Source organism: Halichoerus grypus, chromosome 7 (genome assembly GCF_964656455.1).
Source record: "Halichoerus grypus chromosome 7, mHalGry1.hap1.1, whole genome shotgun sequence".
Taxonomy (NCBI): domain Eukaryota; kingdom Metazoa; phylum Chordata; class Mammalia; order Carnivora; family Phocidae; genus Halichoerus; species Halichoerus grypus.
In genome coordinates, this window is record NC_135718.1 from 63,436,875 (window position 1) to 63,451,179 (window position 14,305).

Genomic DNA, 14,305 nt, shown 5'->3' on the forward strand with positions numbered 1-14,305 from the left:
GACTTGATCCCAGGACTCCGGGATCATGACCTGAGCAGAAGGCAGACACTTAACTTACTGAGCCACCCAGGCACCCCTTCTTGGAAGATTCTGATGCCCTCCCCACCCACAGGCAGAAGGAGTTGGTCCCTTCTCTGTGCTGCCATTGCAGTAGGCACTCCTACTCTGTGCTCTCTGTTGAAGCTATGGTTGATGGTTGATATTTTGTGAGATTTATCTGAAATAAAAATATTTTAGAAATTTGTATTTTAATTCCAAGTTTTGCCTTAAAGATCCAGTTATGCTTACTCATCAAATAAAAATAACATAGCTCCTCTGACCTGGGTAATATCAAAGTCCCAAACTCTTTTAAAACTAAAACCTGTTGAGTTCCTTCTGTAAGACGGCCAGCTCAGAAATTTTGGTTTTTAAAAGAAATGAGAGTTTGACATTTTTTCAGAAAACTTAGGATTGCATTAGCATTCCTAAAATACGCTGTGCTTAAAACTAAATGTTTTCAGGCTTCAACTTTATGCATATAAAAATGGAATCCAGTCAAGTTCCCTGTGATTTCTTCCTCAGAGGTGCTTGACTTTTCTACCTCCTTTAATTTGGCATTAGCCTTTTTGTTCCCTGTACTGAGTCTTTGAACCACATGTTCTGAGCATCCAATTACCAACTTTTTAATCCGATTAACAATGAAATCTGTGTCTGGTCTGGCAAAGCACAGAAAATACACTCAGAAGTGGTGTCTGCTCACAGTAAGTCCTTCCACTTTGCAGCAGTACTGGACCATAGTTATGAATTTGGGATTGAATTTTGACTTAGAATGCTAATCCTTGAACTCCTCTTCCTAGGAATGTGATCTTGCACAAGTGACTGAACCTCTCTGTACCTCAACTTTCCCACCTGCACAAGAGGATAATAGTATCTCACAGGGTTGCCGTGAGGATCACATGAGACAAAGCATGCAAAGCACTGAACAGTGTGTAGCCATGGAGTAGGCATTCACTAAATACTGTTGTGTTATTACCACTGCACAAGTTGTTAAGAATACTCTTTCAGTTTCTCAGAACTGGACTACAAAATTTGTGATTATCCAGAAACTTTGTGGCGTTTTTTCCCCCCTTCTACTTACTTACTCACTTAGACCTGCATTTTAGCATTCTCAATTCTCAATTAGCATTTGATTCAGGTTGGCTTTGAAGATGGGAGGAGGACAGAATCTGAGTTGACTCCTAAGACTTAGTGGTGGTTACACCACAGCACCAAATTGTTTGGGAACAGCTGAATCACTCACAAGAGAACTGCCAGCCTATAAACAGCTTTCTAGTTGAGACTAGAAAACTTTCATAGATTCCCACATGAGAGTAGTTCAGTGTGTCCATTGAGAAAACAAATGGCTAAAAATTGTTATGAATTTAAAAACATACTAAAATGAAAAATACCTCATCAACCCTGATAGCATGTACTTCATGTTTAAAGTAGCAACATTCTTTGCAAACAACAAACAAACTTGGTGCACATATGGGTTCCTATCTCCTTTGCAATCAAAAACTGGGCCCTTCTGAGTATCTGTCACTGACCACAAGTTATAGACCACAAATTCAGACTAAGAGAATGCTTTCTAATACTGGGTCACTGCTTCTATGCTACCCTAAATAATTACAGTGTTTTATAATCAGCACTGCTGGCAACTTAAATGAATGTATTTGTGCTATGTAATGCTATGTAATGTGGTATGTAATGTGCTATGTAATGGTAGCTGACAAGTATCTGTGGTTTGGGGTAACCCAGGATAGCTACTCCTTGAATAATTGACCACAGTGACCCACATATCTGTGTAATCAGAAGGAAGCCTCCATGTTAAGTTCTTTAGAATGAATGACCCTACCCACTGTTTTCTATTACTTACTTTGATGCTCACAAAGTGTATTCAGTGGAACAGTGTGGATTACTGATAAGTATTCTAATATCAAAAGAAGCATTCCCTCATCAAATAAGTATGGACAGCTCAACACAGACTTCTTCCCTCAAGGCATAATTTACTGTCACATATAAACATCCTGAGAAGTCTTGCAATAAGAACTGTAACTTTAAGAAAAGGATAAAATACAAAGTATTTCCCCAACTTGGCCATTAAAAAATAAGTAAAGGACTATTCCCCTTTATTAACAGAGTTTCACTCAGGGCTGATCCAATAGGATAGTTTAGGAAATGCTACTTGATTAATTTATCTCCTGTTTACTATTAAATTCACTATTCAGTAATACCAAAAATGCTTTTGTCTACTTTCTTTCCATCTAATTTTTCTCCCTGTTCATCATCCTTTCCAACCCATTACATTGCCAGATTTAGCAAATTAATCAATTAAAATAAAATAAAAACAGGATACCCAGTTACATTTGAATTTCAGACAATGAATAATTTTTTAATACAAGTTTGTCCCAAATATTGCCTAGGACACTGGAATGTAATTGGGTGTCCTGTATTTTATCTGGCAACCCTAACTCCAAGCCAAATAAGGGCTATCAGTATTTAAAGAAACTCAGTTTAATTTAATAATAAGTGCAAGGAACTCATTTGATGCTTGCTGAATATGTTTCTTTGAATCTTTCATAATAACCAAAGTGTGAAGCACTCTTTCAGACAACTGTATCTTTGGTCTTTTCATAATGATTTCAACATGAATAGTGGAATCACTCTGGAACTCAAGACTGAAATAAACTCTTTCACTCCAGTGTGAGTGCTTTGATTTTATATAGATGAGGAAACTGAGCCCTGACAGAAGTGACTTGACTTGCCCAAGGAAATTCTCCCACAAGGAGTTGATTAACTGTAGTCTGGAGTTCTCATTACCTAACTCGCAAGCCAATGGACTGGACTCACAACGAGGCCATCTTCACTGTTGTTCACTATGTTTGGTAGTGCTAAAAAAAGGTGATGAACTGGTTAATCAAGTGTTCTAAATTACAGTTAGCTAAGTTTACTTAATTAAGTTAGCTATGTTTTAGTAATGAAGTTTAATAAAATCATAATATAATGGAATACATTAAAATAAATTTAAAGCTTCAATTATACTGGATAGAAGTTAATGTTGCCTTTATCGTTCAGAAGACACTTCAATATATCCCAGAGTCTCAGTTCCCAATTACTGTATAGTATGCAAGCATGCAAATTTACAAAGAATACCAGGTGTCTTTTGTGTGCCTAGTGTTTCTATTTATAAACTATTGTGCAGGATACATATGCCTGTTTTCCTCCATTAGCCACCTCAAACATGTTATTGAGAAAGAAACATCAAGCCCAGCAATAACCTCACAGTACAAGCAGTAGTGCTTATAAGAGCAAGAGTTGTTGTTTTATAGAAAGCAGAACTACCTATATTCACAGTAGATGATATATCACCTTTACTATTAAAAAGAGGTGTTGGGGGCACCTGGGTGGCTCAGCTGGTTAAGTGTCTCCTTCACCTCAGGTCATGATCCCGGGGTCCTGGGATGGAGCCCCACATGGGACACCCTGATCAGCAGGGAGCCTGCTTCTCCCTCTGCCCCTCCCCATGTTCGTGCACGTGCTCTCTCTCTCTCTCAGGCTTCAAATAAATAAATGAAATTTAAAAAACATAAAATAAAAATAAAAGAGGTATTGTTTGGATTGGACCCCACACAAATACCACTGTCCCTTCAGGTGCCGTGAACTTAGAGAAAGGAGTGAAGGACACAGGGTCTTCAACAGGGATTCCAGATTGGCCAAGAATTAGGAAGAAAGAAGCATCACTTTCAAACTAATGAATGTTTATGTATAGAGCTTATTCCCCCACTAGATAGATATGGATATTTAAACATCAAGGAATACTTTTCACTTGGTAATTGAGAATGATATGCTCACTAGGAGCCTAAGTCCCTGCCTTCTCTGTACTACCCATATATTTAAATCAGACTTCATAATCACATCATCTGTTAAAATGGGCTGGGGTTTTTTCTGCATAACCTTCCCCTCTTATCTCATCAACCTGACATTGCTAGCACAAGGTGAAACCATTATAGCACGCACTTCTTCCATTAGGAAGTAGAGCAATAATTTAATTTCAAGAAATACCAGGAAATGAGCTAGAGATTGCATTGTATATTTTTCCATAAATTATGTGCTTTCTGTGCCATGGAGGCAGTGAGGTCATATCTCTCATAGACACCTGACCCCCAAGTGTTGGCCATCTTGTCAAGGACCCCGTGAATCCTGAAGTTGTCACCTCATGAAGATGAGCTCTCTTCAACTCTACTCAACCTTTAACCTACTGGGGGTTCTAAAATACAAAGTACTGAGGTAGTTTCCCTGAGTTTGATGTCAGAGTTTAAGAGAAACTGTAGCCCATCAGTGTTCCAATTACACAATGCAATGTCGTACATTGTAATCAGCATTACTTTGAATGAATAAGGAATCCTCTAAGTGTGAAATGCTAATTATGTGAAAGAAGAATCTTTCTCTATCAGGAGTTCCTATTTTAAAATGAGTAATACTTAAATAAGGGTTTGACCTCTGGCGAGTGACCTGACCTTTCTGGTCCTCAGTTTCTTCTTCTATAAAATGGGGATGCCAGTGGTACCTCCCTCAAAAAGTCATTGTAAGGAGTTAATGTGAGTGTGAAAGCATTTAGCCCCACACCCCACATATAGTGGGTGCTTACTCAATACTGACTAATATGGATTAAAATGTCTGCTGGTGATCCTGGTGCTTATTACTATTATTTGTGCACGCTAGTACCTTCCCTGTTTATTATTGCACTTTAATCTTCACAAACCATTTTCATGATCTCCAAGTGCCTCTTCATAATCATAAAGGATGACCAATGTAATGTTGGCAGTGGAACAAAAGAAACCATGAAGGGTAGTTTTCCCTTAAAATTGCAGCTTTTTCATAAGTAACACAGATGGCCTGTATACGTGAGTACTTAGAAGTTAGAACTCAGGTGTCTTGTACAAGTTTTATCATTCACCATTATTAAAAACCATTCTCTGTGGGCTTTCTTGCCCACACTGCTGTTCAAGTTCTGTGGGGATGGAACACGATGACTGTCAGCACCACCTCAGTTTTTTCCTAAGACAGACACAAGGATGGGAAGTGAGATTTTTGTGCCTGAACCCTGGAGTCCACAGCTTATGTTTACAAGCTAAAGGATTGTGCTCCTTCAATATTGATCTTAACCTGTTTAACTGCTTACATCACTCACATGTGATGCAGTTAACTACTTGTCCATAAAGGGGAGTTTACCAAGTGGTAAATTAGAGGTCATGTGAAATATGACAGTAAACATAAATATTTACAAAAATCAGGAGAGATTTGGTTGTGTGCACGAAGACAGATGTTCGCATCTCCAGGGAAAGGAATCAGCTCCTCGGTGCTTTCAGATAAGGAACCATTATGAAAAGGTGACTAATGCCAACTAAGGAAAAGTCTCTATGATTCAGCTTTTTTCTAGGGGCTGACTGGTGAGTTGGCTTCTAAAAAATTGTATTCCTTCTAAAGCGGTATCCATACATAAGTTAGTCTACAGTGCACTGAATTACCTCAGAATAGTTACTTTCACATGGTCTGATGATCAGGGTTAGAATTCTGGGTTAGAAAAAATTCTGGTTCTCGCTCTACTCACAGAGAACAAGTCACCCTCTAGGAAACTTCATTTCCCCGTCTCCCATACTTGAGATAATAACTCTCAAGCTTGTCATGAAGATTATGTGACACGTATATTAGAGATGCTGGATAAGCAGAAAAATGTGATATGCACATAGGTGGAATTATTCTTCGGAAATGGGCTGTGTGTGTGTGTGTGTGTGTGTGTGTAGTCCATTTATTTTTCTAGTTTCTGCATGTAGTTTAGCTCACTTCTCCAATGGGAGAAAATGCAGCAATTGCAAGTCACTGGCAGAGCAAAAACATCAAATCTCAAATATTAAACTTTCTACCTTATAAAGAGAATTTTGGCGGAGGCTATTATGTATAATACTTACAGTCAGCACTTGGGAGATGAGTTGCAGGAATGATATAGTTCCTCTATGATTGATCTTTGGCACTCGCAAATCAAGGGGGCACAGTGTTTTTAAACGGCCTCATAATGAGTCCATTTTCAAATTTACCAGTATGTGTAGCTTCATACTTTACATTTTCCACATTTTTTCACTTAGTCCTCTTAACAACTTTTTAGAAGTTATGATTCTTAGCCTCGTTTTATATATGGAACTTTGAGGTGCAATGGATTAAGGGTCTAGCACAGAATTATATGGCTCGTTAGTGGAATAGCCAAAATACAATTTTATTTTCCTACTGTTTCCACTACCTTTATGTGTGTTTGGATTTTTTTTATTTTTGAGGTTTTTTTCTTTTTACCTTGTTTCGTGAAAAGAAACACAGTTTGTATTTTTTGTATGAAACAGCTGGTCAGGCAAGAGAGCCTTAATTATGCTATAATACATAAATCTTGTCATTTATTTTTAATTAGGTAAAGTTGAAGTCTAGCATTAACACCTTTTTAATATTAGGAATATAGCTTATTCCTGAAACAAATGTTCCTTTCACCAGCAGATTTTTTATCATATTTTTACCTTAAAAAAAAATCAAAGATATACATTGTGCATTAGACTGTTGTGTTTTTCTTCTTTCTAGAGGTATGATATATGTTTTCATATTTTTATGAAATCATAAGAATCATCCTTTTACTTTAAAATCATATTTTACTTAAAAAAATCAAAGATAAACATTGTGCATTAGTTTGTTGTGTTTTTCTTCTTTCTAAAGGTATGACATATGTTTTCCAATCAGTAACACCATACTAAGCAAAGACATGTAGATAACCATAAAAGCTGTTTACTACCTCCTCTTACACATGCTGAGCTAGACCAGTAGAATACCATCTTGGTAAGAGAAATTTTGACAGGAAGAAGAATGTAGTTAGATTTGTGGAGCTTGCAAAATCACATTTTTACAAAACTCAGCCCAACCCAACAGAAAACCTAATGAATGGATCTATACAGAAAGGATTTTTTTAACGATTTATTTATTTATTTTAGATAGAGCATGCATGAGCAGGCAGAGGGGGCAGAGGGAGAGGCAGAAGGAGAAGCTCACTCCTCGCTGAGGGTGGAGCCCTACTCGAAGCTCAATCTCAGAACCCTGAGATCATGACCTGAGCCAAAATCAAGAGCTAGATGCTTAACCCACTGAGCCACCCAGGCGTCCCCATACAGATTTTTATGCAAACCTGCACAAATACATTTAACATACTATAAGAAAAGAATACCTTTGTGTAGATTTCCAGCACAGAGCCTATATCCATTAGTGCCTGGTAAGATAGGAACTCCAATATGAAAAACCTTTTTGCCTTTATAGAACCACATTTAATGCTTCTATCTTTAAAAGGGTAATCACAAAAATTCCAAGATTAGATCCACTAGATTATCTTGAGTATTCATGGATTCATCTGTCCATCCATCTATCTATACTTTCTAGATCTTCAATACTTAAATGGTGCTTTAGAAAAAGTTTGTCAAAGAGACTAAATCAGGACTGACAGTGATAAGTGGACTACAAACCCAAGGCTAAGAGTTCATTTCCACTTGTAGTTTTCAGGTAAAGGACATCTCTTCCAGTTGATTCCCACAGCCAAGACTAGCTCAGATTTCCCCAAAACAGTGAACAGAAAATAGAAGCTTCAGAGAGCTCCAGAGTTTGAGTAACACCCAAGGTAAATTCCCAAGCAGTCAAAAACCCACACAGCTTAGCCACTTGGACGTAAGGGTTTTCAGTGTCTTACCCAGATGAAAAAGCTATGAACACACCGATTCACGCAAAGCCTGCCTGTAGCATTTGGGACGGAAAGCGTTCGTGATGGCAGGTGTTTCCATGTTGGTGATGTATCACGAAGCTGGGGAAGGGCCCCTCCCCTCCATATGGAATGCTGGGCAACATCTGGCCCCAGAGTAGTCGGACATCTTGGAGAAGCAGCTTCTGGCAGAAGCACTAGAATTCCTGAATTCTCAGGTCTCAGGAGACACAGAGGTCCCACGAGGGTCAGGTCATTTCCTTTTGGGGCCTTCAATGCTTAGCTTGAATGGACAGCCCCAGAACAGAGTCAGTCTTACCTGGCTGTCACCATTAGCCGGAGCCGAACCCAGCCTGTCGGGCCGAGCGGGTTGCCGGGCGGTGGGAGCTAGAGCCGCAGTTCCAGAGCTGCCACGCAAGACGGTCTGTACGAGCAAGTCGCCACTAAACCACTGCTTGAGTCCAGGGTCCAGAGCTCTTTTTCTGCTCTGGAGTCCAGAAGCGTTCCTTTAAAAGCTAGAAAACCCCAAAAATGTGGGCCAGCAGATCGACTATGCCACCAGCCACTGCATCTTTACAGTGCCACAGTTGTTGGCTCTCATGAAAGCCGCCATGGTAACTCCAGAAATCGGCTCCAACAGCTGTTTTTTAACATCTTTCTACCAAACGCATCTGTACTTAAAACCAGGCACATGGATGAGCTGATTCTCTCCCACGTGCGCAAGCCTTGGTAGTACTTGTCTGTGAAATTTCTCTAACACCTGGAACTCGCCACCCTGGACACTCTCCTCTAAACAGCCAATGACAACACCAAATTCTACATCCGAGGAGGAAGAGGCGCGGAGGAGCGTCTGCGCCTGCGTGGAGGCGGGCCCTTGGCCGCTTGGACGGCAGCCACGTGCTGGCCGTTCTGTGGCAGTCTGTTACCCACCGCTGAAATGCAGGTTTAGAAAATAATCCTGAAAAGGCTCTCTCTATAGGAGTTTTATGTAAGTACTTGAGGATACTTTATGTAGGTATCTGAGAATATTCTCTATAAAACTGATGGCAACAGAAATGTTGAACAAGTGATTGAATTGAAAATAGAATTATCTTGAGGTCGTATTTAATTTGCAATTTGAAAATTCTATGATCCTAGAATATATTTTTGAAAAAACTCTAATAGTAAAAATAAATAAATAATAATAATCCAATTACAAAATAGGCCAAAGACATGAACAGATATGTCAGCAAAAAGAGATACGGATAGCAGCAATGAACATGAAAAGATGTTCAAAATCATTAGCCACTAGGGAAATGAAAATTAAAAGAGTGAGTTGTCCCTACAAAATTACTGAACAAGTGAACTAAAAAAAAATTAGTGATAATACCAAATGCTGGTGAGAATGTACAGAAACTAGACCTCTGGTACATTAGTGGTGGGAATGTTTATGGTACTCTGGAACATAGCTTGAGAGTTTCTTAGCATATGACCCAACAACTGTATTCTTTGGCATTCATCCCAAAGAAATAAAAACTTATGTTCATACAACTATCTATGTACAAACCTTTACAGAAGTGTTATTGGTAATAGCAAAATACTGGAAACATCAATAGGCAAACGGACAAACTCTGGTACATCCACATAATAGAAATTTACTCAGTAATAAAAAGGAACGAGCTAGTGATACAAGCAACTCCCTGGATGATCTTCAGGGGCATTATGCTTAGTTAAAAAACAACAACAACAACAACAACAACAACTGTATGTTCCCCACTAATGTAACAGTCTCAAAATGGCAAAACTCTGGAGATGGAGAACAGATTAATGTTGGGGGGATACAAATACAAAGAGGATAGCATGTGTAAGTTCATTTGTGATAATGGAACAGTTTTTTGTCTTAATTGTGGGAATTTTCTTTAATCCCATGACTTTGGTAAATATTTACCATAAAAGCCACTCAAAAATTTCTAGTGCTTTTGTGCAATACAATCCCAAAAGTGTTTAAATACGCCGTGTTGGTTTAATTAAGCTTAAGTACCAATTTTGAATATTTATTAAAAGCTAATAGTATTGATTTTATTAGCATGCAACAATTTTAGTATGCAAATGTGGATTATTTTATGGTAATAACAAGAACAGGGATACATTCATGGCAGTGACTCGGGATTCTTCGTATTGTTCCTTTTCTCTCCTTTCCTCTTGGCATAAGATAGTCTGTACTTTTTGCTCATTGTCTCCCACTTTTCCAGAATTAGGGGTTTTATGTGTAAAACTTGGGGGCTGCAAAGCACCATTGAGGCAATCTCTTGCTCAGATCACTATTCTTGTTTGGAAGGACTTCCTAGAACAGTGGCTTTTCCTCTGCCTTATCTGAATTACCATTTATACCAATTTATTTTCCTGGAAGTTCTTCCTGTCAGTTTCCCTCAGATCGAGGCATCAAACTGGGTAGTTCTATGATGACTGTTTGTTCTTTGGGCCCTATAGAAGAAGCATCTTCTGGAAGACCTGAGCCTCAGTACTTCCTGGGGATGGATGGCAAATGGTAGCCTGCCAACTGTGGGTATTTGTATAGGTGTCTTTCTGGTCCTAGCCCCTGCCTGCTGCTTAAGCATGACACTTAACTCTTTTAATTTATGACTGAGGAAATGAAAGAAAGTGAAGAAAGGCAAGATGTCAAAAAGCAGGTTAGTGATAAAAGAAGGCTTTGGTGCAGGCTAATGCAGGTGCAAATGCAGCTGTCAAAATCTCAAAAAAAAATTTACTTCTGCATGCCTCAGTTTCTCATATATAAAATCGTTATGATGATAATAGCATCTACCTCATCAGTTGTCGTATTAATTGAGAAAATTGTTTTAAACCTCCTAGACCATTGCCTGTCATATGTGAGCGCTGCAATACACGTTCATTCTGTTTCTTTTGAGTTTCTACCCTATTTCTTAGCCCCCAGGGCAGTTTGAAGAGAAATAGCTTGACTGATTGCTAGGAATGAACAGGGTTAATTAACTTTTCCCAAGAAATGTGTTCCTGAAAAGAATCTGTATTGATTAAACCTTTCAGAATGGGGTCACTTTTAAATAGACGAAGGAAGTTTGTTTTGTGCCAAGTAAACGATCGCCCCCTCATGTCTCTGTCTTGAAGTTCTTCGAGTAGACCCCCATACTTGACTTTTCACTACCCTCTCTTCTGGGCATCAAAGATATGGACCAATAACTCCATTTCCAAAGACAGTTCAATGGGGATGGCTTAAACGAATCAGGTTGCCCTTAAAAGGCTCCCTACACCCCCCCCCCCCCCCCCCCCGGCCCTTCAACATCTCAGGAACACAGTACCTGAGAACTCCTTGGGGACTAAGGACACACTGTTGCCCTCTTTGTATCCCCTTGGTACACAGCAGCCTCCACACAGGTTTATTAAATGAATGAATTCCATAAGGTAGCTGAACACATCAATACCTTTATCCTCCAGTTGCCTCTTTTTATAGGCCGGGAGTGAGGAAGTGTGTAAGGCACACTAATTTTAGCAAGCTGACTGAAAGCTCCTTGAGGGCTGGGACAAGGCTGGTTGTGTGCATTGTCATTTTCTTAGAGCTGGACAGGGCACCTACCATACCGTGGGCACACAATAAGTATTTGTTCTATGAATGCATACAGACCACCCCTGGTCCTGTCCTCAGAGGTCACAGTCAGCCTAGAAGAGCGAGGAGAAAAGTTCACCAGGAGGATTGGACTGTCCTGGGCTTTCAAGAATTCCGACAACCCATGAGCACCCGAAGCCAATTTCACTTCCTCACTCAGCCATTTGCAGGAGGTAGTAAATCCCCTCCGTCCTCGGGTGGGGGGACAGCCAGGTCGTGCTTACGCCCCCTGCGGGGACCCCAAGTCACAGAGGAAGGTAACCCAGAGGGGGGAGCCCGCCAGCACGTGCAGCCTCCCAGGACAGGAGGAGGCTGGGCTAACGCAGTCCTTAGTCAGCAGCTGGGCTAGCTTTTGAAACAAAAGCTAATGTCCTCCCTCCGAGTCCGCGGCCGGTCAGCTCCTAGGGGGAAGAAAGCCATGCTGCCCAGCCGGTTAGTGGCCCAACTTACTTTTCCAGAGCCTGGGACAAAGGGCCAGCAGTTGTACGGGTGTGGGTGGGACGCCGGGAATAGGGACGGGGGCCCCCGATCGCCCTGACCCGACCCTCCCGGCCGCCTGGGAGAAGGGTCGGGGGCGCCGGTGCTCCGCGCATGTTCGTCCCGGGCAGTCAGCCTCCCAGCCCCGGCCCTCCCCACCCCCCGGGTCTGCGTAAAGCTGAGGCACCTTTGCCACCCGCGCCCCAGCGCACAGACACACCAGGCCCCGGTTTCATGAATGAAATCCAATCGTGTGGATATAAATAGCCGCGAAGGCTGCTAACGTCACAGTGCGAGCGGCGGCCGCCACGGCGGCGGAGCTCGGGGCCGGGCGCTCGGTTCCGCCCGGCTGGCCCGCCTGGGAGCGGGGTGGGGGCAAGAGGAGAAGGGGAGGGCTGGGGTGGGAAAGGGCGAGCCCCTCTCCCCCGGACAGGGAAGAGCGGCCGCGGCGCTGGGCGAGCCCGAAAGGCGAGGCAGTGCCATGCTGCCTTTGTGCAAAGTTGGGCGGCGGGCGGCACGCGGCGCGCAGGGGTCCCGCACACCCGCGACCGCGCGCAGTCGTGGCTGCTGCTGAGTGGCGGGGACCCCCCCGCTCCCCCCAACCCTTGAAGGCGGAGAGAGCTCGCGTCTCGCTCGGCTTCAGGGTAGGTTCTGTGTCGTGAGTGCGCTATGGTATGAAACTTATTCTTCGAGCAGCCGCCGCGGAGCCCCCACCGCCCGGGCCGTCAGCGGGGGGCGGGGGGCAGGGGGGGCGCGCCACGCGGCCAGCAGCGTCCCGACAGAGAGTTGTGGGACCGAGCTGCTGTGGGAGCCGCCCTCGCCTCTCGGCGAGGCCGGGAACCCTCACATCAGAGGCAAGCAGAAGAGATTTCCAGGAGCGCCCGCACAGCCGCGCCCCTTCTTGGAGCTGAGAAAATGTACAACAGGCACCCTTAGCAGGCTGGCTGCGCCAGGGAGGGGGTGGTGCCGCGTCGACAGGAGGGCTCTTTTCCTTCGAAGAACAGTGGTGGGGAGCCGGAGGACCCGAAAAGGTGGATCGCTCGTCCGTTTAGCGCTTGCACCCCCTTGAGAGTTGACTGGTCAGCCCAGTTTGGCGCTCCCCACCCCCAACCCCGTGTCTATGGAGTCTGTTGTGAGTTGCTGTGACAACAGTAGGAGCTGCCATGAGGGGCTTGCAAAGCACCTTACCTTGTCTCTGTGTGCTCAGCTTTCGGGGAGAACAATGGGGTGAGGGGTGGAGAGGGGAGATGTTGCAGACAAGGGAATCCAACCCCCTCTCCAAAAAAAAAAAAAGGAGTGGAAGTGGAAGGAAGGCACAACTATGTAAAAATATATCATTAGATCCTACTTTTAACTGCGCCTTTTCTATCCTCAGCAGTATCAAACATCTCAACTGAGGAGCAATGTCAATATTTAGACTTGGACAAGCCAGAAAGTTAGAAGGGAGCGCCAAGCTCAGGGTTTTGACTTGGCTTTGCACGTCAGCACACAAGCTGTGCCTTTCGAGCTGACTGTACACATTTGCTGGGGGGGGGGGGGGGATGCATGAAGGTTGATACATATACAAAGGCACCCAGACCTAGGAAACTCTAGGAAGTTAAGACTTGAAGAGTCGCCTTGACTTTGAACTCCCCCCAACCTGTGCTGTTCATGCAGTTCTGTTGGACCCCAGCCAGAGGCTCAACTTGAGGCTCTCTAGTTTGGGGCTCCTCCCTCCTCAACCAGGGCTGGGCTGCATATTCTACACTGTACTGTGTATCCTCTCTAAACTGAAGAAAATATTGTTATCAGTAGTTTTCATCTTTGTATAAAGTCCTCTCACTATAAGCAGATATAAATAGCCAATAGGCTGTGTTTGTGTAACCTCCGGCAAGCTCTAGGCTTTTCTAAACATACATTGATAAGTTTGTTTACAAACACTCTTTAGAAATTTGGAATTACATTTCCTTTCCAGTAACTTTGTAGATGCCTGAGAGTCACCGGTTGCTAGAAAATAAACACAAGTTCTTTTCAGTATAAATAATGTCTGCCTACTGCTCTGCAGGTGGAGTAGGCAGTAAATTATTATATTAAGTTGCCTCTGAGATTCCTGGATCATATTTAGACATACTAGTGGGAAAGGGGTTTAACCAGTTCCTCTCAGTGTGGAAGGTTGGAAAAATCATTGGGAAGCAATAAAATCATGGGCAGCATTCTTCTAAACTTACCCATTGGTTGTTATTTTCCCAAATGTTGAAGGTAGTGTAAATTTAAGTACTTAGGGCTGTGTGTGATCACAGAGGTGAAAATAGAAACACAGGTAATTTGATGCCATTGGCCCAGTATCACAACTTATAAACTATACAAATACAATTTAATAGGAAAAAGTAGAATTATTTCATCTTTTACTTATGATGATATTGCCCCAAAATATT

At 42.4% G+C, this 14,305-nt stretch overlaps 1 protein-coding gene across 9 annotated transcripts in view; it reads left to right on the forward strand.

Moving 5' to 3' along the window:
• RHOBTB1 (Rho related BTB domain containing 1) overlaps positions 1 to 14,305 on the forward strand; it is a 118,933-nt gene that overhangs the window by 41,418 nt on the left and 63,210 nt on the right. For 3 of the 9 annotated variants that reach the window (XM_078077678.1, XM_036083975.2, XM_036083974.2), the window contains exon 1: positions 12,269 to 12,535. The exons of 3 other annotated variants lie outside the window; for them this stretch is intronic. The gene's annotated coding sequence lies outside the window, so the exon portion shown is untranslated. Of the gene's footprint in view, positions 1 to 11,745; positions 11,847 to 12,268; positions 12,536 to 12,769; positions 12,923 to 14,305 lie in introns of those variants that run through there. 3 more of the 9 variants (XM_036083967.2, XM_036083966.2, XM_078077679.1) reach the window with 3 other exon arrangements.